General features: G+C 37.0%; 1 protein-coding gene and 1 long non-coding RNA gene across 3 annotated transcripts in view; one reads left to right on the top strand and one right to left on the bottom strand.

The window, feature by feature from the left end:
* The window catches only part of LOC103018708 (platelet glycoprotein 4), a 113,976-nt gene that overhangs the window by 20,384 nt on the left and 65,771 nt on the right, over positions 1-27,821 (top strand). The window contains exon 1 of one of the 2 annotated variants that reach the window (XM_057550141.1): positions 14,169-14,366. The exons of the other annotated variant lie outside the window; for it this stretch is intronic. The gene's annotated coding sequence lies outside the window, so the exon portion shown is untranslated. Of the gene's footprint in view, positions 1-14,168; positions 14,367-27,821 lie in introns of those variants that run through there. 2 annotated transcript variants of the gene reach the window in all.
* Positions 9,855-14,126, bottom strand: LOC103018505 (uncharacterized). The gene is made up of 3 exons (XR_451428.2): positions 14,054-14,126; positions 12,311-12,403; positions 9,855-11,102 (listed from the first exon to the last, which is right to left on the bottom strand). It is a non-coding gene; the product is annotated as an uncharacterized LOC103018505 (long non-coding RNA).

Raw genomic sequence — 27,821 nt, 5'->3', positions numbered from 1 at the left:
GTTTCAGAGTCATGATGTATCTCAGAACAAAAAGTCGCCCAAGGAAAAGTTGCAGGGATCCAGGGTTAAAAAACTAGTGATTCACATCCAATGCACAGCAGAATGAGCCATCATGGGAAGGATACATTAACAAGACTGATAGGATCACAAAAAAATGGTTCCACGGTTCCATGGCTACAGTGGATCCATTTAGTTTTCAGACCTTTGACCTTTGCTCAAACGATGACCTAGTTAGTCATCTATGCTTTGGCCTTTATATTTTGTCTCTTTGGACTAACAGACATGTAGTAAATCTACAGTCATTCCATAAAGTTTCCCATTTATATCTGTGCACTTCCAAATATAATTTGACATGGCCTCCGTTCAGGCAGAATGATCACTGCTTCATTATGCCATTTTAGCCACCATCAGCAATTGTAGACAACACTGTCCTTTGAGTACTGTGTATAAGTTAGTCAATCTATCTATTTGTACATGAAAAGGCAAAAAAAAAAACACAAAGCAAATAACTTCTAGAAAAAAAGCAAAATAAAAACCTCATCAGAGATACATGAAATAAAGAACAGAAAGCTGTTATTGGTGTCATATACCCTGAAAGGTATCTTATCTACAAATGAACAGGCAAAAGTTAAAAAACTGAATTTAGCTCACATCTTTCAGGAATGTATTACTGGAGTGCCAAAATTCGATAATAAACAAATATGATCAGCAAACATACAGGCTTTCATTATCATCTAATAAAAGAGACTATTGTGATATGTTATGTAATTATTAAACAGTTACTTGACCTTTACCTCATACAAAAATATAAAAACATCCTCTTATATAATATTATTATTAGGTCTTTAGGCTTTATGGCAAAACTGTTTCTCTTTCTTATACACTTATAGTTATGACTGATTTCTGGCTATTTGTTGAGTCTCCAGCTGAATCATGGACAGGACCAGTGATATGACCTGAACTCAGTAATAAGGTACATAGACTTCACCTGGCTATCCCTTATCTCCCTCTAGTAGTAAGTTGTTATAAACTATTTACTAAAATAAAAATACTCTTTACATGTACGTAGGTGATACTCAGAAAATGGTGTGGCAAAGAATATTCAATTTATATGCTTAGAGTTCTAAGGTAAAAAACAGAAATTTGGTACTTGAATGCCAATATGTGATTAAGGAAATAGAATATCATGGAGAGTAATGGATTGCAAAATTTAGGATAATAATAACAGCAATATCAGGGCAAAAGGTAGTACAGGCATCTTGAATATCATTCTAATGTTCTTTATTACTGTCCTGAGATACTTATAATTTTCAAGGAGAATAATGGGAGTTAAAAATAGCAAAGCAAAAAAACAAAAAAAAGGAAAGCAAAGGGAACGCATGAGCCAAGATAATGCAGAGATTAAATTCTACCAACTTCTTTCATAAATCTTTGATATCTCTACAGTCCCTGAATGGATACTTTGGCCAAGCATTGAACTGCTTCTGTGATCAGCAAACATACAGACTTTCTTTTCCTTTTATTCCCCATTTAAAAATTATCTCCTACTTCTTGAGTTGGCAGAACTTCAGGCAAATTGATTGCCCATCTATTTTCTGCACACACCTTTAAGGACCTCAGAATTTTTCTTAACATTGTGTACCCTACCTAGAAGCCCTTTTTTTGCCTCTTCCACTTGTTCAAATCCTACTCATTTTTCAAAGCTTAACATAATAACCTGCTATCTCTGCATTTCCTTATCTCTCTCTGAGGTCTCAAAGCAAATTAGTTATGCATATCTTATGATTGTAAAACTAGCTACCTATCTATTACTGTAAAGCAGTTTTTCCAACCACTGATTTAAAATATTCATGGATTAACAATGATAAAGATGGTAAATGTGTCCATTTCAATTTCAATTTTAAAATCAATTTGAAATATAACTGTTTAAAAGAAGAAAAAAAAAACAGTTTGAGGTCTCAAACACTGTCAAATGAATACCCATTCAGTTTATCAAAACTGAACAATGCCAGCTGAAAGGAAGAGCTTTAAACTCTATTCAGTTTTAAACTGCCATTATTCTTATTTTAAAAACTGTTTTATAAATCATTGATTAAAGACATTGAGAGACCTAAGGGTATTGAAAACCAGAGGTGAAAGTAGAAGTAAGGAAGTTTGTATATCTGCAAATTTGCACCAAAACCATCTTTATCAGGTTTGAAAAGTGCATTCAGGCAATTCACATTTCAGTAAAGAAGAAAGAGTTGTGTCTGGAAATTCAAGATCAGTAACCAAAGAAAATATGTGTCACATATATTTAATCTTTTACTTGTTAGGTACAAAAGCAAGTCACATCCAAATAGTGTTATTGATGTAGAAGTGTTTTCATAAAGCAGCCTCTAACCTTCTTTCTTATCCCCTAATTAAGAAATTAAATAATAGAAATAAAAAAATAGTATGATAAAGGAAACATTTTTGTCCATATTTGATGACAAAAAATTGTTAAATTTCAGGTCACCTTTCACTATATATTTGGTACTGAAACACAATACATTAAAATTTTAGTTTATGCATTAACAAATTAAGCTTCTTATTACTTATTTGGAGGGAAAATTTCCTTTTTTAGTAGAAAAAATCAAATTTAGTTTTCTATTATGGCTATATTAAAGAATACACAATCCTTAATAATTTCCTAATATAATTAGAAATCTGACTCTTTACTTCATATCATTAAAAATGAATAACATTTTTTAACATGACAGGCTATAGATATAACTATGAAAATGGGTCACAGGTCTGAAAAGGTTTAGAAATGTTAGTTGATAAATAAAAATAATTAAAAACTGAATATAACAAATTAATACTTTACATTCACTTAGAAATGTGATATATAAATAAGTCAATAGATGAATAAATACATGAATTAGAAGGAGGGAAGAACAAGATTTGTTAGAGAAGAAATTGATTGTAAAGCCAGACAGACCTGGTTTGAATTTTTAAAACTGCCACTTATGAGCTATAGGTCCTTAGGAAAGATATCCCAACAAAAGTCTTTGAGCACAAGTTAATTATAAAATTAATAGATATGACAGTTCCAGTAATATACCTACCTATGCAGTAATCCTTATGCAAAGTTTTTATCCCATTCTTTTCTTGCTCCACTTTGAGTGTAGTTTCAGCCTGCATGTGGTATACACGTGGCTTCAACCTGTGTTGAAATGTTCAGGAGAAAGACACAAATCCTAGAAGTTAGTATTTCTTCCTAGCTTTCTTCTGTGTAATCCTCATTTATCCAAATTCAATTGCATTTTTTCCAACTGTTCTTTGATATCATCCATTACTTTCCTAGATGAGATGGAAAACTAAAAGACTAAGACTAATCTTTTAGTCTTCCATCTCATCTACCTTTTATAATACATTGTACCAAACTTTAAAAAAATTTATAAAATTCAATCTAATAAACAATAATCATTCATCTAATTAAGGGAGGGAATTAGATATTATCACCTAGATATTTTTCATAAGCTCAGATAATCTTCTTAATTTTCTCATGCCTAAACCTCAAAGTCAGCAGCACCATTCTAGTTTCTTCTGTTATATTTGGCTGGATAGATCTATGAATTGGCCAAGAGATAGTAGAAGTCTTAGTTCTCTCTGTTCTTCTCCATTATTTCCCACAAACATGTCTGAGAATGCTGTTCTAAAAAGAGGAAATGGATTGAAATTACATTTAAATATTGACTATCAAATAACAAAATATATCTATAATGACTGGAATTTTAGGATCAAAAGTTTCATTAGAATAAGAACGTATGTCTTAAAATTATGCCGTATGAGAGACTCTCCTGCTGGCTTTCAAGTAGTCATCTGCCATGTTTTGAGAGGATCACATATAGCTAGGACCTGAAGGCAGCCTCTAGTAGCTGTGGACAACACCTAGTTAACAGCAAGCAAGGAAGCAGGAATCTCAGTCCTACAACCACAAGGAACTCACTTTCTCCAGCAAACATACGAGTGTAGAAGATGACCTCAAGCCTCAAATGAGAAAGTAGCCCAGCAGAAACTGTGTGAAACTGAGAAGAGAATTCAGCCCTCTATGCTCGAACTTTTTACATACAGAACTGTGAGATAATAAATGGGTGCTGCTTTAAGCCACTAAGTTTGTTATGAAGCAATAGAAAATTAATGTGATAGGGTTTTTTGTTTTGTTTTGGTTTATTTTTTTGTTGCATTAATTCCCATTGTTTCTTATATCAAAACAAATAATCTGAAAGCTATTTGTGGGACTAAAGACTTTCCATTCCCCACAGAAATTCTTTCATGGAATTAAGGGTTCCATGTTAAATCTTAAACATTTTGGTTGCAGGTTAATGACATAAATAAATATATAAAAATAGTTTATTCAACTAGTCAGCAAATATTTCTGGTATGCCTTCTATGTGTTGGGTACTCTTCTAAGCAATGTGGAATATGGCAGTGAACAAGACAGTGAAAATTCCCTGGCCCCAAGGACTTTACATCTTCATATAATATATATTAAAGATTTTAAAAATACCAAAGAAATATATGATAAAATCAAGTAGCATAATAAATGCAACAAAGTGGAGTTAGAAGATAGAGTATGATGAGAGATTGCTGTTTTAAATACATTGGACACTAGAGAGATAACATTTGAGCAGAGAAGCTGAATAAAGAGGGGGAACAGAACCAACACACAAATATCTGGGAGAAGAGGGTTTCAGGTCTAGGGAATAGCCGGTGGAAGGTCCAGAGGTAGGATGTATTTTGGCGTGTTCCAGAAAGGCCAGTATGGTGTGAGCAGAGTGAATGAAGTAGAACATAGTAAGAGTTAAAGATGGAGGAGAGGTCAATGGCCAACCGTATGAGGTCTTTTAGATTCTGAACCTTTGAAGATATTTTCTACTTCTGAGCCTTTTGTTAGAACTCTTTGATGACACTGTCCATTTTAATGTATATCTCTTTTAAAGATCTAGTATTCAAGTTATCTTAAAATTTGGTTCATGAAGAAATTTGATGCCTTCTGAAGGACTGCTAAGTTTTCTTTTATGATGAGAGTTTTAAAACACATAACAGTACCCTAGTGGTCATGACTGCCAGGAGACACCAAGCTTGGGCTTGAGTGAACTAATGTTCCTCAGCTAAGGTTTTGGGGTAAACTCATCTCCACTCCTTCACGATTTTTTTTATTTGTCTCACATATTCATTAATTTTCTGTTGTTTATTGTTGCTTTAAATACCTTTTGGAAATAGGTATAATACAAAAAAGACCAAATCTGCCAATCAGAGATCTTTCTTTCTAAAACTATGATTCATATGACATCCATTTATTAAACAATTAGTTAGTATTTAGAGACTATGGATTAAATTAAATGAATAAGCCCTCGATTCCATCAAAGAGATAAATTTGTATGCTAAGTATAATAAAATAAGATTTAAATTTACAGGGAATTAAAGTCTCATATATAACACTATGGGAGGTCAGTTCATGAAGAGCTTTTGTTGGCTAAGGGGAATTGAAGAAGAAATCACAGAGAGGAGGTACTTAAAGGAAGACTCCTGCTGAATATGGTAAGACTCATTATACACTGAACAATACTAAATGGTGCCATTCACATTGTATATGTGATATTATATATATATGTGATGTATTATATATGATATAATATATGTACATATATAATGGCAATTTTCTTGTAGGGTACTTCAAAGTATTTTGAAGAAGTGGTTCCTTTCATTTGCACAAAGTAACCACATAGGCCAGTAGTAGCACAAACAGTAATTTTTAAACATGAAAGTATCCATTAATTCCAGTTCAATTTGTCTGGGATGAAGAATGAACATGTTATGTTTTTTAAAGCTTTCAGTGTCCACACCATGTTAAGGATCATTGAATTTGGAGAGTAACATTTAGGTAGAGAATTGAAAATTCTAGATAGAGGAAATATTTAAAGCAGTGGAAAACGCAAGAAAAAAATGCAGAGAATATTTCATTGAAGAATAGACTTCATGCAGGAATAGGAATAATAGTTGAGAAACTTCCGTACTGGTCTAAGGAGTTTAAAGTTCATTCTCTAGGAAGTGGGTACTATTAATGTTTTATTTTAAATAAATAAATCATAAAATCAAATTTGGGTTTTAGAAAGATTACCCTGAAAGCAGTGAGAAGGATAAATGAGAGGGGAGTATTTCTGCATGCAGAAAAATCAATCAGGTGACCATGACAATGGTTAAAGGTAGGTGGTGATTGAAACCTGACTTAGGTAGAGGCAGTGAAAATAAAACACAGGAGACAAATGGAAAATATATGGTGAGGTTAGAGTTGTTAGGAATTGGAAGATGATTGGGTGTATGGGGAACAGTTTTAGGCTGGGTAACAGGAGGTATGGTGATGTAATTTTACAGAGATGAAGAACATAGACGTAGAGGTAGGAAAGGGGAGATGTGTTTAAGGCAGTGGGGTAGAGATGTGCACGGAAGGTTGACGTGCAGTTATATCACAGTGGGTCAATCAAAACATGGTGTTTAAGAGCTTAAGACCTGGAGCCATGGAGATCTGGGCCCAAATCCAGCTACTCGGAGCACTGTAACAGTGAAGTAAGTTATTTAACTTTACTAAACTTTCATTTAAATGTGTAAAATGGTAAATATTAGTTTTATATCCAGAATTTTTTGAAAATGTGTTAATAGAGACACTTTAGTAGTGTATAGAGAATTCTCAAAAATGCTAAGTAAATTTACTATTAGGGTAGAATTTAGGGGTAAAAAATAGATTTGGGGATTAACTGTGCAGAGGTGCTAAATTGAGCCCATAGAGTAGTATACGTTGCCCAGGAAGAGAAGATACAGGAAGAAAAGAGAATGGATAGGACTAGAACATAGAAGATACCTATTTTTAGAATGCAGATAGAGCAAGGGGAACACAAAAATGGACAGGGAAAGGACAATCAAGAGCATGGGTATGAAGAATTTATGCAGAAACAGAGGAATCCTATTTGAAGTATGATCTAAGGGCTGGAAATCTTGGTTCTAGAGCTTTGTTAGTACGTTTTGATTGGCCTCAGTATCCTCCTACTTAATCTTCCCCTGTCTCTCCCAAAGATAACAGAGCTACAGCACACTAGATAGTGTTTTGTACAATTGCTCACCAAAAAAGTACATAAAAACTGTCTGATTATTAGCTGATTATCATGTGATAACATCAAAACAAAATTTCATAAACAGAAAGTGCTACAACATGTAAGTAATACTTATAAAAAAACCAAAGCTCTGTGTCTGATTTAAAAACCAGTGGGACATCTGCTTGGTTGCTACCATAATTGGCCACCAGCCTGTTGTTTTGTTGTGCTAGAAGGACTTTATGTCCTGTGGATATTATTTGCTCTTGGTCCAGGGGGACTCAAGTTTCCATTAGATTACAAGCTCTATACACAGAGCCAGATGTGTGCAAGACTCTTGCACAATTTCTAAGTCACTTAAAAATTTTTTGCTTTTAGTATTAGGTTCATTCAGTTTCCTTTGGTCCTTCCTCCATGAGAATTAATCATCTCCCTGGACTTCCAGTCTCTAAGGTGTCACTTGTGTTGTGAATCTCCCTGCCACAGTCTTGTGAAAGCTTTGTAGGATAACCCAAACGAAAAAGATAAATTGACGTTGCAATAAGCGTTCACTCCTGTTCACATTGTACTCAGTTCCACTCAGTCACTCATTCATTTATATAATCTGTCATTCAAGAAATGTTGTTTCAGTACCAGCTGAATTATGCCAGTCATTGAGCTAGACGTGTTCTCATATGTTAACTGAAGAATAAGTGTTCATGTTAGGGTGTAGAATAATTTCTAGAATAGCTTCAATTTAAACAGTTTATCAATTATTCTTCTTCCCCTTTCCTCACATACCACAACAGCAAACTCCGTTGATTTTACCTTCTAAATATTTCACAAATCCATGTTTTTTCCTCCATTTTTTTCAATCATTTTAGGACGTTACCATTAAAGTCCGTAATAGTTGCCTTGATGGTTTCCCCACATCCATCCTTACTTCTCTTTAATCCATTAACCATGAAGCTATCAGAGAGCTTGTTTTTAAATGTTATTCAGATCCAATCATGTATTTCTCTTGATTAAAATTTTTCAAAGGCTTCCCATTGTTCTTAGGATAAATCCCTACAAATCCCTGTGACATCTGGTTCTTCCCCAACTCTTCTGCCTCATCTCATATTACTCTTCCCTGTCCTCTTTCATCCAGTCACATTGGTCTTCTACCATGCTCCTTCCTGACCATGGCAGCCTCCTTAGAGTTGCTGGACCCCTACCTTTGAATGTTTTCCTAATTCTTTGCCACTTAAAAGCAACTCATTTTTAGATATTTGTGTGTGTGTGTGTATGATATATATGATATACATATAAATATATTATATGTCAATATTTATATATGGTTGAACTAAATGGTAAATAAAGGGCCAAAGTTAATGCTCTCAAGTATCTTGTTGTTTAGACAAGCAGTATTTAAGACATCTTAATATATTATAATAAACTGAGATAAACAAGGATAAATTTTGAAGGAATTTACACTGTGATAAGCTGAGAGGTCAGAGAGACTTCCCTAATATATCTATATATAGGCTTCCCTATATAATATGTATATTTATATACATATATATACATAAACAATCAATATCTGCATATAGCCATATAGATGTATACACACATACATATAAACAAATGCATACAATATATAGATGTATACATATATGCACATGTATATACATATATAAACAAATACATACAATGTATATATACATATACATATATGCACACATATATATACATTCAAATGTATATGTATATTATGGAAAACTCTCTGATCTTTTAGCTTAGCTTATCACAATAAAACTTTCCTTCATTATTTATCCCACTTTATGATAATATATTATGATTTGTGAAATACTGCTTGCCTCCCTTCACTAAACAATAAGATGCTGAGAGCACAAACTTTGGCCCTTTATTCACCATTTTTTCTCAAAGGAGTAACACAATACCATACACATAAACAGAATCTCAATGTGTTTTGCTGTTGGATGCATGAATGATTAAATGATCAACCATCCACCTTAGAAGGGAAGAATGGTGCTTTGGAGCTATAATATTTCATTGCAAATTATATTTTTAATTAATTTTTATTGGAGTATCCTTCACACTGCAAATTATTCGTAAGGCTTTTACAACTAATGAAGATGACATTGGAAGGGAGAAAAAAAATAAAGATATACAACTGAGCAATAATTTTAGACTTCAAAGACTTAAGAGGACTACTCCATTAGATCATTTTTAATAGTATAGATTTCCATCAATCCTCATTACTTTTGTTTTTTTAAAAAAATATTTATTTCTTTCTTTTTGGCTGCGTTGGGTCTTCGTTGCTGCACGCGGGCTTTCTCTAGTTGCCTCGAGTGGGGTCTATTCATCGTTGCAGTGTGCGGGCTTCTCATTGCAGTGGCTTCTCTTGTTGTGGAGCACAGCCTCTAGGTGTGCGGGCTTCAGTAGTTGTGGCATGTGGGCTCAGTAGTTGTGGCTCGTGGGCTCCAGAGCACAGACTCAGTAGTTGTGACCCACGGGCTTAGTTCCTCTGCGGCATGTGGGATCTTCCCAGACCAGGGCTTGAACCCATGTCCCCTGCATTGGCAGGCGGATTCTTAACCACTGCAACACCAGGGAAGTCCCAATCCTCATTACTTTGGATGACAAACATAAAGCCAGCACTCGCCTCTAAAGTCAGCTTTGAGAGGAAATGGTGGTAAAACCTTTACCTCAGGCTGATGTTTGGAATAAAGACATTTCACACACGTATAGATTTGAGGAGAGCAAGGTAAGCAGAGAAGATTAATATTAAGACTTTTTCTCCATTGTATATTCTTTTCTCCTTTGTCACAGATTAGGTAAGTCAGACAGAGGAAAACAAATATCGTATATTAACACATATATGTGGAACCTAGAAAAAATGGTACAGATGAACTTATTTGCAGGAATAGAGACACAGACGTAGAGAATGGACATGTGGACATGGAGGGGGGTAAGGGTGGTGGGATGAATTGGGAGATTGGAATTGACATACATACACTACCATGTGAAAAACAGATAGCTAGTGGGAACCTGCTGTATAGCACAGGGAGCTCAGCTCGGTGCTCTGTGGTGACCTAGATGGGTGGGATGTGGGAAGGTGGGAGGTCCAAGAGGGAGTGGATATATGTATACATATAGCTGATTCACTTTGTTGTACAGCAGAAACTAAACACAATTTTGTAAAGCAACTATACCCCAATGTTTTAATAAAAAGACTTTTCCCCAGCTTTTCTGCAAGAAAATGGTCTTTACAAAGAATGTCTGAGTGAAATTATTTATTCCATGCTAACATGGGAAAGCAAACAGACAAACAGAAAAGCCTAGAAAGAAGGGTGTGTTACTAGAATCAGTGAAAAATTAGTCCTCAAAATGTCTTTCAGATCCTAAATATATACTTTACACAAGCTGATGATAATCCAAGGGTGTTTTTCAAATGTGTTTTTCCTAAAAACAAGTTAGCAAGGTTCACATGTTAAAATATATTGGTGAATATTCTCATTGTTTTCAAGTGTGTACAGGGGTTTATGCCAAAATCTCCTGACGAAGGCCACAACCATTCCTTCCCTGTTATGTTACAGAGCCAGGGACTCAAGAACAGATTGCTGTTAACACTTATACAGTGGACAAGAATATAAACACAGGGGTGAATCACTGATTTAAAACTTGAATTTTTCTGAAGGGAATTTTTTTTTTTTTTTGGCTGCGTTGGGTCTTCGTTGCTGCATGCGGGATTTTCTCTAGTTGCGGCAAGCAGGGACTACTCTTCATTGTGGTGCGTGGGCTTCTCATTGCGGTGGCTTCTCTTTGTTGCAGAGCATGGGCTCTAGGCGCGTGGGCTTCAGTAGTTGTGGCACGCGGGCTCAGTAGTTGTGGCGCACAGGCTTAGTTGCTCCGTGGCATGTGAGATCTTCCCGGACCAGGGCTCGAACCCGTGTCCCCTGCCTTGGCAGGCAGATTCTTAACCACTGCACCACCAGGGAAGTCCTGAAGGGAATTTTTAAAAAGCATCATGTTATTAATTGAAAAGGCCTAAACACGTTCAGCAGGACATAGTACTTAGGGATGAAGTCATTGCTGTTAATAGTATTTGATGAAGCACCCTGGATGGTGCTGGTCGGATGGAGAAGAGATATTTGCAAGAGAGATGGTACCCTGAGGGCATCAGGGAAATAGGATCTGGGGGCTGGGGCACTGGGAAGGACAGAAAATATGATTGTGACTACTGCCACTGCAACCATGATGCTATGTGTATGGATGGATTAAAATGATTGCTGTTCTGAGAAAAAAATTTCACATAGCAATGGGACATTTCGCAATAATGTCTTGTAAAGAACATACTATCAACAGCTGGCAAAAGCTGCTGTTAGCAGCAGGACTGTTGGTTCAACTTTCATGCCTTACAGTTTATGGCTCTCATTATGCAACAAAAACTGGGAGAGGCTTTGATTTTGCCTAGTTTAATACTTTAGGTTCATAAACACTTGAAAGGCAACCAATTTGGGGTGAAAAAGTCCTAGGTTTAATTAACATCCTGTGATGAAATGTTTAATTTTGAAGATAGTTGCTGAAGAATGACGATTCTTTGGCTGAAGAGGGTCAGAGGTCTTGTCGGAGTTAGTTACCCCAGAGCCCAGCTAATTTTTTTTTTTTTTTTTTTATAGCTACTTTATTTATTTTATTTATTTATTTTTGGCTGTGTTGGGTCTTCGGTTCGTGCGAGGGCTTTCTCTAGTTGCGGCAAGTGGGGGCCACTCTTCATCGCGGTGCGGGGACCGCTCTTCATCGCGGTGCGCGGGCCTTTCTCCATCGCGGCCCCTCCCGTTGCGGGGCACAGGCTCCAGACGCGCAGGCTCAGTAGTTGTGGCTCACGGGCCCAGCTGCTCCGTGGCATGTGGGATCTTCCCAGACCAGGGCTCGAACCCGTGTCCCCTGCATTAGCAGGCAGATTCTCAACCACTGCGCCACCAGGGAAGCCCCAGCCCAGCTAATTTTTAGCTCAATCCACCACTATTCTTCCCTCTCCCTCACCACCCACCCTTCAGAAGTCAATGCCAGCAGGGAGTGAAAAATTTAATGATAATGAATATATAACTCATAGAAAGGAAATTCCACACTTCCTATTCTTATTTATCAGACATAATCCATATTCAAAGATAATGGTGCGTTGGGTGTGGGCATGCTATGATACTTACTGTGATTCATAGAAAGTATGTGTGGTCCTGAGTTCACTGAATTTGTGGTTTGTCCTTTGACCTCTTTGATAAAACATTTTGTTCAACAAGTTCCTAGTTCAAGTAATAGAAAAACTTTTTATACATATAGAACATTTTTTTTTCCTATAAAGAAAGGGGTCACGTTCTATGATAGATGAGAATCTGGCCTTCCCTCTCATGCCAAAATCTCTCTGATCTCCTGACCTCACCAGCTGACTCCTTGCCACTTGGATGTCACCCCCTATGCCAGTTATCCAACCTCCGACTGCCAAACATGATATTAATGGCTGAGAAGGGGCCATGAGACTGACCCTCAAGGCTCTGGTAGGTCAAACTCTGCTTATGCAAACTGACAAGGACAAGTTGAAAAAAGTAAATGCAAGAGATGAGAAATATCTCTGGTTGTAAGGTTGTGCCTTACAGATCTTCTGTCTTTTCCTTGTATTAGGGACATAATGCTTCTGGGGATTTCCTGGTGTCATAGCAATACTCCATAGGGACCATTTCTGTACTTTTCCTAACTTTGTTTGAAAAAAATTAAAGCAGCCTTGACATTCATTACTCATAGGATGGTTAATCTGACACAAATAAAGTGTGGATGAAATTCATTTTTAACCCATAACTATATTTTAGGGTGGGAAAGAAACATGCTTTCAGTCAAAACTGTATGAGTTAGACTCTCATATGAACTACTTATTAGCCATGTGTCCATTGTCAATATTTATCCTTTTGAATTTGTTTTCTTTTCTGTAAACATTTGGACCTAAAAATATTAACTTGATTTGAAAGGATATTTGGGGATTAGGAAAAGAGAATGAGATTATACAATACCTAATTTAGCAAAGTGCCAAGCATGTAGACAGTGCTCAATGCATGGGATCTATTATCAAGATATGAAAATACCAGGTTTGGTAATTTGAAAAAAGTCATTCTCTTTCCTGGGATGATAGATAATATAGTAGGTAAGATCAGCTTCATTTAGAAAGTGGTAACTCCAAAATCCATCATTTTTCTCTAATGCCATTCTGTAAAGACAATATTAACTGATAATAATTAATACCTCAAAGTCTCAGGAAAGCAGCATGACTTTTCTAGTTTCTCTAGTCACATTGTTCTAATATATTATTATAGATCCTTAATGTATGAATCCCAGGAAGTGACTTATTGTTAGAAATCTTGCCCTTATAGCTTCAGGGTAATAACTTTAATCATAGAGTCTGCTCAGGCTGAGGGTAGAGCCTTATTCATATGCTTACCAACAGGACTAAGCAAAATTCAATTTAAATCTACTACATTATACACCTATACCAAAAGATTAACTTAAAAACGAAGCACCCTGGCAATGCATGACACTTTCTGCCTTGTTAATTGAGGCAAACCAAAATGGACCAAATTACTACTTAAACCATGTAGGATAAAAAATACTAGAAAGTTTACCAAATAGATATTCACGTTTCAGGGACTCATCTGCAAAATTTCCCCACAAAAGTTTGTTGAATAAATATTTAATATTCACTATTATGTTTCTTTCATACTCAATCAAGCAAGGAAAATTCAAACCTGTCTCTATACTATCACAACAAATGCTAATCATAGAGGGAAGCAAATTGATTGTTTAAGATTGATGATCTGAATTCCCATGTTTCATAAGCAAAGCAGTTATCTGTTAAGGGGCATAACAGGTTTTAAAAGGAAAAGGATTAAGGGTTTTATTTTCCTCACCTGAGGCACAAAATGAGTAAGATTTTTTTCAAGTTAATTTTCATTTCATCTGGCTCAGGTGTCAGGGATCTATATTTATCTCGGTTTAGGCATGCGTCCGAAGCGCTGGAAGTCTCAGGATGTCAATGGCTTTCACATGTCAGGATAACCTTAAAGACAGAGGAATGGTCAAGACCCTGAGCCTCATTTCTGAGTTCTCAGCTGCTGTGCTGTGGAAATCATGTGTTTATTTTCTGCGTCTCCTCCTACAACAGTCACTCTGAAGCCAGTTTTAAGATCCTACATCTGGGCAAGCAAGCTCCTCTAGAAGTTGGTGAGCACAATTATTTGTTTAGGGGTGTGGCTATAAATGTCTTTGTGGTTGATGGACTATCATCTAGTAAATATTAGTAATTGTTATTTCTAACTCCTTAAGAAGATAAATATTAACTGGTATAATAATTTAGTTTATGATGCTTCTTTTAACAGAGTTATAAACTTTCAACTAAATGGATAGACTTAACACAAATTTTTCATTTCCACTAGTCTCTCAGTTCATCCTATGAAATTTCCATTTGCATATATTCATACCTTTTGTTTAGAAAGTATCAGAAACTTGAACTAATTATTTTAAAAAGGACAATTTTAGTGGAAATTTTTCTTCCTTCAGATTCTCTTAGTTGATCTGGCATGTCCTAATCTAAACTGATTTCTTATTTTATTTAAATTTCTGTGCATCTTCTTTTAAAATTGTTACTCTTTTGAAAAGGATGCTCTAAAATTCTGACCAATTCAATTTTTTGCTTCCAAACTGGAAAAACATTTTTTAAATGAGACTAGAAGTTGAATGACCTGTGTTCATGGGAGAGAAAAACGCTTTTTGGTGTGTTGTCAAGACTGATAATTTAAAAGACTCAATCCTCTTTACAAACTGACTCCTAGAAGGAAAAAAAAAATCATTCCATACATAAGCTTATCCATCACTAGTGATCATAGAAATTGTATTGACTGTGGGCACCAGATATTTGAGGGGAGGGGGTTTTGTTACATAGCAGAATTTTTGTTACATGGTATGTTTCATACAATGGCTATATAAGACCAGGAAACACTTCAAAGAATGATAATGACTTACTCAGACAGGAAACTTAAGGATATACTTATTTAGAGACAAAATTAAGTGCTGATACCAAAAAAAAGCAGTTCCCTCTGACTCTCTATGCTATGCTACAAACGCTGAGAATGAATTGGACAGGTTTCTTTACCTTTAAAGGTCATTTCCTTTTATTCTTTGGAGAATGGTTTCTTGGAGCTGTGCTGAAGTCAGGGGAAAGCATTCTAGACTGATACTTATAAAATTATTAACTTCTTGTTCACTTCCTGTGAGAGAATTCAGAACTCAGGATCAGATGAAGAGAAATAGGCAACCTGTCTTGTTCTCAGGTATACCTGACTAAGTGATGGAAGTGGGATTTGTGGGGCAATATATGAGACTCCTGCAATCCTGACAAGGGGAAAGGAGAGATATTTTCAGATGAGGTACAACACAAACTGTAACTATTTGGAATCAGATCCTTTTGTAAAGGACAATCAGGACTTTGCAATGAACTGTTCTGAGAGTTTCAGAAAGAAAACAAACACCTGAGGATAATAAAACGATTTTCACCTGGGAAAAGGAGGTTAGCTCCTGAACTCAGAAGAACCGTTAGGGAAAAAAAAAAGAAAGAAAAAGGAAAAAGCAAAAGGCTTTAAAGTGCTAACAAATTAGTGGCAAAGACCATGTAAGACTGCAGAGTGGACCAATCAAATGGCAGAATATGTTTTTCTTAGAGCGAAAAAATACATAGTAATATATTGCTGTTGATGTGACTAGGGCTAGTTTTGCTTTTAGCACAGATTGCTGATTGAGATGACTGATTAAGGAATTTAATAGTCTTAGTATTTACAAATGAAGCGTCACAGTTGAATTCTTTCAAAAAAATTCATAAAATTTTGAAATGAAAAAGAAATGCTTTAAAATGAAAAGTGTTTTTTATTGGTCAGTTGTTTATATGTTTTTGATGCTTTTGGATGAAAATTGAAAAGTGTGTCGCCACTTTACTACAACCTAAAAGATCTGGAGTAAGAAGCAGGGCGTTGCTGGTGGAGGAGTGATGCTATTTCCATATCAGGTTCCTGGAATCCGAAATAATGCCTAATCCAAAATGATTCTCTCAATCGCAAACAATGAATTGTCAGGAAAAGGAAATAGTCTAAAGCTAGCTTAAGTGCACAGGGAATAAAAAAAGAAATATAGTTTAGTAAATAGTTGTACTGTTTCGTGTGTTTTATGTTGAAGTATATAGATATTGGCTAAGCCACTGGAAACTTTTTTCCATTACAAAGGGCAGTTAGTAGGTATGCCAGTGATTCCACAATGAACTTTCTAGCCATTTCTTTATGGAGAAGGGTAAGGTGAATTCTGCTTTGTGTCTTCTGACAAATTTAGTTGTGTGGAGAATAAATAACACTTTTAAATCGGTGCTTGATAGGACACTGTTAATAGTTTAAGATGTTTTGAAATATACCCAGAGACCTTTGTCACACAAACACTAGCATCTGAAGGAGGAAATGACAGAAAATTGGCAAACATTCTGGAGGGGACATAGCAGACAGCTTGGCTACATTCATCAAGGTCTCCAGAGTGTGCTCAAATAGAAAAGCATTGTTCACCCTTCAGTGTTTGTGAAGTTTAAAAGTGGAATGAGAACAGTTTTAAGAATGATTAGTTTGATCTCTTAATGTTGTTTTTTTTTCTTATTAAATCTTCCAAACTTATTTCTCCCACTTTAATTTTTAGGAAATCAAAAGGGATATTAGTAGTCATGAGAACGCAGTCTTACTGAAATTCATTTGGAGGCTCGCTTTGTTCTATGTGGAACTTCATCATTACTCTATTTGAAATGTAACAGATGCTATTGTAAGGGGTCTTTCTTGTGTCTCACTATAGGAAGCTTTAGAAATGAAGTAATAAAAGGTTATTCAGTGCAATGGGCCCAAAGCATGGACCCCTAAACACGTCTTCTCAGAGCAGGCATACATTTTAATAAGTGGGATCTTTTCTACAAGTATTCTTACTTTAAGACAGAACCCTAAAACAGCAAAAAGCTATTTTGGTTGGATACATAATGGAGTCACTATCTTTCAGATACACTTATTCACTGATACATTTGTTGAAAAATATTTATGAGCACTTACTGTGTGTCAGACAATGTTGTAGGCTACAGAGAACGTTATTAGAAATCTTATTGTGCTGGACATTTATAAGGATCCAGGATCTTTTTTTCAGGTGGTGGTTCTACATTTTGTTTATATGGAATGAAACCTTTTGATGAAAATTAAAAAAGAAAAAGTTAAGTTAGTAAATGATGAAGACAGAAGTTGAATTCTGTGGATGCTTTCCCACCACTGCCCACAAACAGACCCCTTAAGCAGCGGTCAGTCTCCTGAAGAAAATAGGCCATTTTTAAGTGACTTAAAAATAATGCTATTTGTACAGGATGAGTTGAAGGAAGATACCGGGCAGAATTAGCTTCTTGCCATTGCCTTTCCAAATGCATAATTGACTCCTAAAATTCTAAGTAACTAACATGCAGCACATGGAAATACCTCCAGAAAAAAAGAACTGCACTGTGCACTAGGAAGCCGTAGGTTTCATAGCTTCCTAAATTTATTTCTGGTTGAATTATTTTTGTCTGAAATGGGGAACATATATAATCTAAATTGTAGCTGAGTCTCTTGGTTAGGGGGAAGACCTCTCGTTTGCATGGAAACCTCTAGTTGATATGAGCCCCATCCTTTTAAGAGCTGCTTGGTCAAAAGTCACATGCAAGCAGACAGGTAGACAGGCAATTACAATGCAAGAGAACGTGAGCTGTGATAAGGGCAATGCTCAGTGATAAGGGCTCTGTTTGGTGATAAGGGCTCTGTTCACAGAACTTTGCTATTAGGTAGAGTCTACACTTCCTGCTGTGCTGTAAGCTCCATGAAGTCAGGAGTCATTTGTAACTTAGTATCAGCAATATCCAATGCCGGACACATAGTAAGCACTCAATAGACAGATTGTATCCATTTATTCAAAAATAGGTCTAAATCTTTTTTTTAATTAATTTTTATTGGCGTGCAGTTGCTTTAACAATGTTGTGTTAGTTTCTGCTGTACAGCAAAGTGAATCAGTTGTACGTATACATATAGTCGTTCTTTTTTAGATTTCCTGCCCATTTAGGTCCCCAGAGATCATTGAGTATGGTTCCCTGTGTTACACAGTAGGTTCTCATTAGTTATCTATTTTATACATAGTAGTGTATATATGTCAACTAGGTCTAAATCTTTTCTAACCCAAAATGTTCACCTTCCAGTGAGGTTTATGAATAGAATTTTAAGAATTTTTAGTCATTTAAAATAATTTAAAATCTTTTTTTTTTACCCATCTCTTATGCTTAGCACTTTTTAAAATATCCAAATTGACATAAATCTCTACTATAAAGTAATACATAGATGTGTGCAGTTTTTTGAGTGAGAAATTCTCAGGTAGGTAGTTTCATAGACAATCACCATCACTAGCACCAACCCCGCCTTTCCCAGCATGTCTGTTTTTTTTTTTTTTTTGGTGGAGGGGGGTGTATAGGGCAATCATCTATTAAAATGATAGGACAGATCATCTATTAAAATTAATTATAAAATTTAACAGAGAAACATTCTATATTTCACATTACACTAAGTATGTAAACTCACAGACAGGGATAATTTCTCAGTGAGTCAAGTCTATGAAGCTCATTCATCTCAGCTAATGCCACTGCAGCTTTAGTCCTTTTCTCCAATCTACATGGAAAGCTTAGATGCGCTTGCTTGTGTGTTCAGTCTCCTAGATGTCTTCACTACACGTACCAAGTTTCTGGATAAAGCCAGAGAAAAGCTCTTTGCTCATTTGTTCCACTCTGGGTCCAATGGTCCTCTTTAAGATTTGCTAACAGGCAACGAATAGATTTTGATTTCTTACTTGTTGGGAAACCACAGTACGTATAGTAGTTGTTCTTTGCTAGCCTGATCACACATGCCTCCAAAACCCTCCCTTGGGGTGGATGGAGAAGCCAGTGGGTAGTAGAGATGCAGACATCGTTATCTGTTCTCTTCCTCAATTCATTGGTCAGAGTTCCTTCCAGACCTCGTTGAGAGTTTCTTTGCCTCCAGTTAGCCAACCTTCTGTGTTTTGCATTCTTATACTGCAGTCCTATTACAGTATTTCAGCAAAATTCTATGTTTTACCAGACGAAGTCAGGAAAAACAGGATTAGGCAAGGAAAAAAGTAAATTCTAATATTGAGAGGCAGGCAGAAAGGAAGCTTACTATAATGACTCCCGCTATCTTCTCTACCCCATTAATATTCCTCCTGAGTATGAAAGATGCCATTTTGTTTTCTCTCTCACATCTCCCATGCAGAACTCTGTACATAGTAACAGCAAGAGCATTTCTGAAGCTGCAATCCTGTAGAATAAAGAAAAGCCATTGAAACCATCTGAATGGGCTTTTGTGAGAAGAAAACTTGGTTAATAATTATTTACCATGGCAGAGCAGCAGCTATGAAGCTTGGTTTTTTCTGCGGCTTAAGGCTAGAAGTCAACTTTTAGCAGGTCTCCCGATGTTCACATTTGTTCATGGCAAAAGCTGCAAACTTTGGAAGTGGGAATAGTTCTTGGCACAGTCTTAAACAAGATCCACTCATTTTTATAAGTGAGGACTCTGAGGGGCATAGAAGTGAAGTGAGCTTTTATGTCCTGGCCTAGCCATTGGATTGTCATTCTCGTTTCCCTTTCTGCAGTTTTTCTAGGTCCCCCCTTCCCATCAACACCAACATCTAGTTTTTACGGTTTCAACCTATAACCTAGATGTTGAAGAGACCCAAATCTACTTTTCACGACCCCAGTCTCTTCCCTGGGCTTTAAAGAGTTTTATTTTAGTTGCTAGTCTTTTCTTATTTTTTATTTATTTATTTTTTAAATTTTTGGCCGTGATGGGTCTTCGTTTCTGTGCGAGGGCTTTCTCTAGTTGCGGCAAGCGGGGGCCACTCTTCATCGCGGTGCGCGGGCCTCTCACTATCGCGGCCTCTCCTGTTACAGAGCACAGGCTCCAGACGCGCAGGCTCAGCAGTTGTGGCTCACGGGCCTACTCGCTCCGCGGCATGTGGGATCCTCTCAGACCAGGGCTCGAACCCATGTCCCCTGCATTGGCAGGCAGACTCTCAACCACTGCGCCACCAGGGAAACCCTTCCCTGGGCTTTAGACTCATCTATTTATGTGCCTGCTGGTCAAGTTCTAGGCATGGATGCCCTCCTCTTGAGCTGAAAGTATCTAACCTCTTTCAACACATAACCTTGTTACTCTGTTCTGATTCATGATGTGCATTTTATGCTCAAAATTAAATTGTAAACAAACCCAAGAGTGGTGTGTTTCTTACTCTGCTTGAATCTCTTGTAATGTTCAGTAAAATATGTGCACATGCATGTACTCTGCAAATACTTTTAAATAAATAGGATGGGTTAAATTAAAAGGCTAATTATAACCTACTGGTGGGCTCAGGGCACTCTGATAATAATTATGCAAAATGCCTAGTATTTAATGAGAGGCAGTGTAAATTATTGGTTGAGATGCACTCGCAGCTAGATTGAAAAGGTTTGAAACTTGGGATCTGCCACTTTCCAGCTCTGTGACCTTGGGCAAAATAGTAAACCTCTTTGTGTCTCTGCTTCCTTGTCTGTTAAATAAGAGTAATAAAAGTACCGTCTTCATGGGTCAGTAGTTCAAAATAAACAAGTGACTATACGTAAAATACTTACACAAGTGCCTTGCACAGGTGCTATAGAAGGGTTAACTATTATTATTTAATTCTCACAATAATTTAAAATAGGCAGTGTTACCCTCACATAAGACTGAGTAAACAGACTCACAGAGATTAAGATACTGGCCCAGGGTCCCGCAGCTAGTTTTTGAAAATGCTAGATAGAACTATCCTCTGCCCCCACCCAAATCTCTTTATTTCTTCTCCATTCTTTCCTTTTATCTTGTTACTCCAAGCCTGAAACCTAGAATCCATTTTTGATTTTTTACCTCTCTACCTAGCTCATTACTCACCAAAGCTTAGCTCTTCATGCTACCTTCTAAATACCTCCTCATCTCTACTAAATATCTCTGAAATCTTTCCTAATGTCTTCTTCCTCAACCACTGCATGAATTCAGACCATATCATCTCCTACCTAGATTATTTCAAAAGACTTTCTCATGCCTTAGCTCCAATCTCTCCTCCATGGTACACCACAGCCATCTTCCTAAACCCAAATTTTATCATACACTCCTTCCCTAAAATGCCTAAGGGATTCTATATTGCTTTCAAGAGAAATTCCTGAGAGAATGAATTCCTAGGTGTTCAGGCACAACCCTCAGTGGTATATTATGCATTATGTTAGGGTTTCATGATGTCATTTGTGCCCACCTCTTCAATGTCCTTTCTTGTCTTTTCTAAAACTCGTACATTGAACCAAAGCCATACCAAACTATTTATATTTCCGTAGTTTTACGTTTTCTTATGCATCTGTATTTGGGGGGTATGCCTTTGATCCCTTTGTTGTCCTTTCACATCCTTCCATGACCCACCATTCTTCTCCCCACCTGGGTGTAGGTGTCACAATGTATGATAATTGTCTGTTTACAAATCTGTCTTCCTAGGCATGCTGTGAGCTACTTGCAGGAAAATATATCAGGTTTTTGTTTTGTCAAGTCTCTCATTTTATCCCAATTAAAAGTCCAGGCTAAGAATACATAAGGAATTTATTTTATTTTACTCTTGCAAGGGCTACAGGTTAATGAAACATGTGCGAGTGTCATTGGAGGAATAAAAGCATAAATAAATGAAAAGCAAAGTTAATGATTCAAACTGTTCTAGGAAAGTAGCTTCAAAAGTAATCTGAAATTTTCAAAAATGGGAAAGAGTTTGATAGGGGAAATGATCCAATATGAGAACCAGTAAAGATCATTGCAAAAAGACTGCAGACAGGGGCTTCCCTGGTGGCGCAGTGGTTGAGAATCTGCCTGCTAATGCAGGGGACACGGGTTCGAGCCCTGGTCTGGGAAGATCCCACATGCCACGGAGCAGCTGGGCCCGTGAGCCACAACTACTGAGCCTGCGCGTCTGGAGCCTGTGCCCCGCAACAGGAGGGGCCGCGATAGTGAAAGGCCCGCGCACCGCGATGAAGAGCGGTCCCCGCACCGCGATGAAGAGTGGCCCCCACTTGCCGTAACCAGAGAAAGCCCTCGCACGAACCGAAGACCCAACACAGCCAAAAATAAATAAATAAAGTAGCTATAAAATTAAAAAAAAAAACAAAAAAAACAAAACAGCTTTATTAAAAAAAAAAAAAAAAAAAAAAAAAGACTGCAGACAGAATTTGCTTATTTTCTGGGTTGTGATCTGGCTGTGAAGGGAGCCAGATCAGAAGTTGGTTCAGGTTGCAGGCGTGACTGCCTGGCAGGTGCTTGCCATGTAGGCAAGAGGTTGAGGGCAAGATAAGATTAGGGAAGGACGTGTACTATGATGGGTAAGCCAAGTTCAGAGTCTGGTCTGGTTTTAAATTCTTCCTTCTCTTAGAAAGTAAGGACTAGCAAGTGAGTGCTAGAAACTAGAGAGTAAGAAGCATTATCTCATAGCACTCAGCTCAGTTTTAACAGTTGTTTAAATCAGATTAGATTTTAGCACAGTAGATCTCAAAAAATCAGTGTGCATGAGAATAACCAAGAATGCTTGTATGGTCAGGCCACGCAAGATGGCTGTTCTCTTGCTCTCTGTACATCCACTGCTCAACCAGTCCCTGCCCACCTACATCCTACTCACATGACTGACCTTCCTTGTTAATCATTGAGTCTAATCAATAAATGCCTACAAACTTGTCCCAGGCCCCAGCTAGTGATCGTTCTAATCTGTAGATCAGAACATCTCCACCAAGATAGCTTATCAAAGGGGGAAGTGAAGGATGTGCTCCTCTGCTGGTTTCCATGGTAACCAATGACCCAACCTGATGTCAACTGGTAACCTCCCTCTCCGCGCCACCCCCGCACCCAGCAAAGACTGCTGCCATGTCCTGCTCATTGTCTGCCGCACTGTCACTCCAGGACCTGGCTTCAGGCATGTAAGGTCCCTCATCCATTGAACCACTGATGTCTCTGTCACTGACTCCAGTCTGTTTCTTCAGTGTTGAGGCTGGGCAAGCACAGGGCTTGCAGGCCTGCGGGGTGAAGCCCAGCACTGCTTAACTCAGTACTCATAGTGCCTGCTTTTAAGAAACTCATTGTTGTTATAATTATCTTCATCATCATTACTCTTATTGTTTTCCTAATCTACATTTGTACCCTGTTCTTCCCACCTCACTGATTACGTAAAATTTTAATCCCTTCTAAATACTGACTTTGTCTTAATCCCTTCTAAGTCATTAAAATTCACCTACTATTATCTTGATAGCCCTTTCCTGGGAGGGTCCCTAGTTCCCTAGTGATACTATGCTATTCTTTTGTGCTCTTTTGCAGTTATAAGAATAGTATAATATCTTTAACATAGTGGCTGGGACTTGGTGATTCAGACTTAAAATTCTCTTCTAGCTATTGATACTTTTGAAACAGGGTTATAAAGCTCTTTGATGTTTCATGGTCCCTCGGCTGATGATCTGCCCCTCCCTGTGCCCTGGCCTGTGGTCCTCATCTCAGCAGGATCTTTTACTCCATACTTGAAACAACTACTTTTACCTCAAAATCTTTGTCCAGTGTCATTTTGCACACCCCATAATAATCTTTCCTGTTCGTCATCACTATGTCATCTTCTACTTTTCCTTCTTTGAAGTTCTATTTACTCTGTTCCAAAATTCTAGGCAATTACGCTACCGAATATGTCAGATCCTCCTGATAACACTGGCATGAAGAGTCAAGCTTTTTAGCTGCCTTATTACTGTACCTGCCCTTCAACCAGGGACCACCAGAAAGATGCCTGTAGTTGCAAAAGTTGAATTCATTACTTATTGCAAAGAGGGAGGAGTGTATACCATATGGAACCAATGGTGACTTGGTCTGAGGTGTTAGAAAGGATGTCTTATAGAATTTCAACTTCGGTTGAGTGATTCGGGGAGAGGGTTTAATGAAGTAGAGCATTGCTCTGAATTGAATCATTAGGAAGCAGGGTAATTTTTACAGTTTGGTGCCTTAATAAGTCTTATCTAGGAAGAGGAAAAGAGGAGACTGGTTGGGTAATGAAGCAGCGGTGACCCATATTAGGTAGGAAATGGGAACATGTGGTGTCTGTGGCTTAGACAGTGTTCATAATTGGTCTGTATTCAGACACAATTACAGAGTGTCTTGTTTTTGTCTTGTTTCTTCATGATCATATAGTGCCCTCATCTAGTGTCGATGTTCTGCGAAATTGTTTATGCTCAACAAGAGGATACCAAGGCCAGGCTGTGAGTGCCAGGCCAGTGTCCAGAAACAACAAGACCTAACAGATAGCACCGGGCCAGGTCCTGGATGTCAGGGGCTGTTTTCTCTATCTCATGATAAAACTTTTTGCTACTGCAGTAATTAAACCTACTTCCATGAAATCCACTTTCCACTACTTTGGCAATAAGATTTTCATACAGTTTCTTTGTAATTTCCTCCCTAAGTGCTACGGTATGCTCAACACATTGGGTATTTTAATACAAAATTGCATTCCCTTATGCTAGCAATATGATGATGACCAATAAGAACCAGAAGAGAAGATTAATCTGGGTATAATAAAAGTATACAAATTGCTTAGGGAATTGATTAATTTGTTTGTACTTATACCATAAACACTGATTTGTTATATAAGTGAAAATATATACCATTGGCAGATAGGAAATAGATGGAATAAAATCTTAATTTTATTTAGTGAAAGTTACTCATGAAGAAATTAGAGGGTCTTACCACTTACTACAGAGAGAAAGAGCTTAATAATCAGAGACTGTAGAATCTTGGAGTTGGGAATGATCATAAATCAACATATCTCCAGAAATATACATGTAAGCTAAACTAATGTAAATGTGGTTAAAAAGCTTTCTGCTTAGACATTCTAGATGCCTCCTAAAATAAATGGGATAATCTTACTTTTTCTCTTACATAATAGACTATCATTACCATAAGTTTTGCTTAAAGAAGAGAACATCTTATAAGTGAGTCAAGTTCATGACTGAGTAATATTCAATATTTGAGTAATGTATGGATTTAAAATAGGTAGAACCATTGACAAATGTCCTGTGCTGATAATTCGCTTTGTAACTTGTCATAGGTCTGTAGAGGCAGTGCTGTGGGGCTCTGGGGAGAGGAGGAGGTGAGATGAGGCTGTATAAACTAGGCTTAGTCATGCATGAGAAAACATCTTTACATAATGTAATATTTAAGGTATTTAGAATATTGTTAAATATAACACTTTCTTTGACTTACACATATATGCTCTTTAAACATGAGCTATATAATCAATTCAAGGTTACAATCTCATACGTAAAATTAAGTTTCTTCATCTTTGAGTTTTTTTGATTGGTTTTGAAATAGACTTGAGGCAGTACAGAAGAAATAGCTATTTGTTTTCCAGCTCTGCTTTATTTATCATATTATCTTGTTAATAAGGAGAAGGTGTCTTGATTGAACTTCATGGAGTTTGCCCTTTAGTTACCCTTGAAGATATGATCTAAACAAAGAAAGATGCTCATTTTTCACTTTCTCCTTATGGTTTATCCTTTTGTATGATCCTATTTCATCTTTTCTGTTTTCGAGTAAAACATGTAGCTACATTTTACATGAGCCAGAAATAATAATTTACTGAATGGGAAACTGAAATTGAGAAGTTAAATTTCCAGTTAAACATTTTAACTTTTAATTAAACAACAAGGTTTAAATCATTTTAAAGATTACAGATGCCTGTCATGGGCCTAGAGGTGGGTTTATTCAAGCCTCGTACAACCAATGGCAGCACTTTGGATCCTTAAATCTGAATGGTTCAATAATTAAATTACATCTGAATCCTGATAACTGATTTAATTCTTTGTTAACAGTAATAAAAGGGGAATAATACCAATAAATATCCATTGGTTACTTGGGAACTTATTATTCTTGGAGTCGATTTTATGTGCGGTCAAATTTGTATAATGTGCTTTTGGGTATGTATATTCTTTAATATTACTGTCTGGAAGTTTGCTGCAGATGAACATTTATTACTGCTTTTTGTCAAAAGGAGTATTTTGTGTACCCATTTTATCAGCAGGTACCTATTTGAAATGAAAATAAAAGGATTAGAGTCAGTCAGTTTTCTTACCTGAAATATTCCTGCACATGGTGTGTTTCTGCAAATTCTTTACACATCACAGATATTCTCAAAGTAGTTATCATATGACGTAAGCCAGAATAAAACGGCAGCTTTCTCTTTTTTGCTTACATATAATCCTTGCTTCTCAGAGCATATCAGGCTTGGAGGCAAACAGTGGCAATTGTTTTCAACTGCGAAAACCACCCAGATGATTTCTCGGAGAGTCTCCTTTCTTTCTGACTGTCTTTAGGCTTAGATTCTCTTTCTCTCTTATCCTATCCTTTTTGAACTGTCATAATGCATTTACGTTTTACACACCTACTGGCCAAACAAGATAAATTATAAATATGTTCAACAAAAAGTAGGTTCATATAATCATTTTATCCATTGCATCTTCCTTACAAGGGCCGGTTATTGACTCTAGACTAAGTAAATCAAATGATCGATGTCTCCTGCTTACTGTTCCGTGGCCGTTTGCATCAGAGCTCTCCATCTCCTGACCTTTGTTCCTCACCCTCAGCCCCGACATATTTTCCCCCAACCCGGGGGAAAGATGTCAAACACGGCCCTAATTCCACAAACCTCAGCCTGGAATGTGAAGTGGGGAAATTGAGAAATTAGGAGATTAACTACTTCTTAATATCAACTGAAGTCTGTGCTTGCTCTTGTTATCTGGTCTGCTGTTTGTAGAACAGATACTATGTTTATCACTTCAACCAGAGCCAATATAAAAGAAGTGCTAAGTCCCTCAGTTCCTGTGATCTTTAGTGTATTGTCTCTGCTTGTACCAGGACTGTTACTTCAGTTTTTAGCCAGTTTTCATTGCTTCTCCTCTTTCTACCCCTGCTGTTATGCTCCAGAGTGCCATCAAAACAAAAGCAACAAACCTTAGCAAGCATATTTCTGCCCCTCATGATGATGGGTGTAAGGGCTTGCTTTTTGTTTTTACAGCCCTCTTTCCAACGGCTGCAGCCATAAACTGCACCCATTTTCCCACTAATCCAAACTCTGTCTGAAGGTGGACACCTTCTCTTCATTAGACTGAACACAAGTCTTAGTTCAGAGCTATATGTCTTTCCAGTATTATTTTATTAGTCTTCTATGTAGATTCTCATCCCAATTTACTGCTTTTAATTTGACCCTTTAAAAGTGAAAACACTTATCCTGTCCCTTTCCCTGATTACAATTACTTAACGATTCTGTTCTGCTTCCAGAATAAAGTTCACGCTCCTTGGAATATTATACAAGGAACTTCGACATCTGGTCTTCACCCATTTGTCTCACTTTTTGCTATTGCCCTAAAAATCAAGGTTTATGATTTTCCAAATATGTCATTCCTTCCTGCCTCTGAATTTACGCATGTTGTTCTTTCTGCTTGTACTGACCTTTCTCCCTCCTGTGTGA

Source organism: Balaenoptera acutorostrata, chromosome 7 (genome assembly GCF_949987535.1).
Source record: "Balaenoptera acutorostrata chromosome 7, mBalAcu1.1, whole genome shotgun sequence".
Lineage (NCBI taxonomy): Eukaryota > Metazoa > Chordata > Mammalia > Artiodactyla > Balaenopteridae > Balaenoptera > Balaenoptera acutorostrata.
The sequence above is the reverse complement of the archived record's forward strand: the minus strand, read 5'-3'. Positions and strand labels throughout refer to the sequence as shown.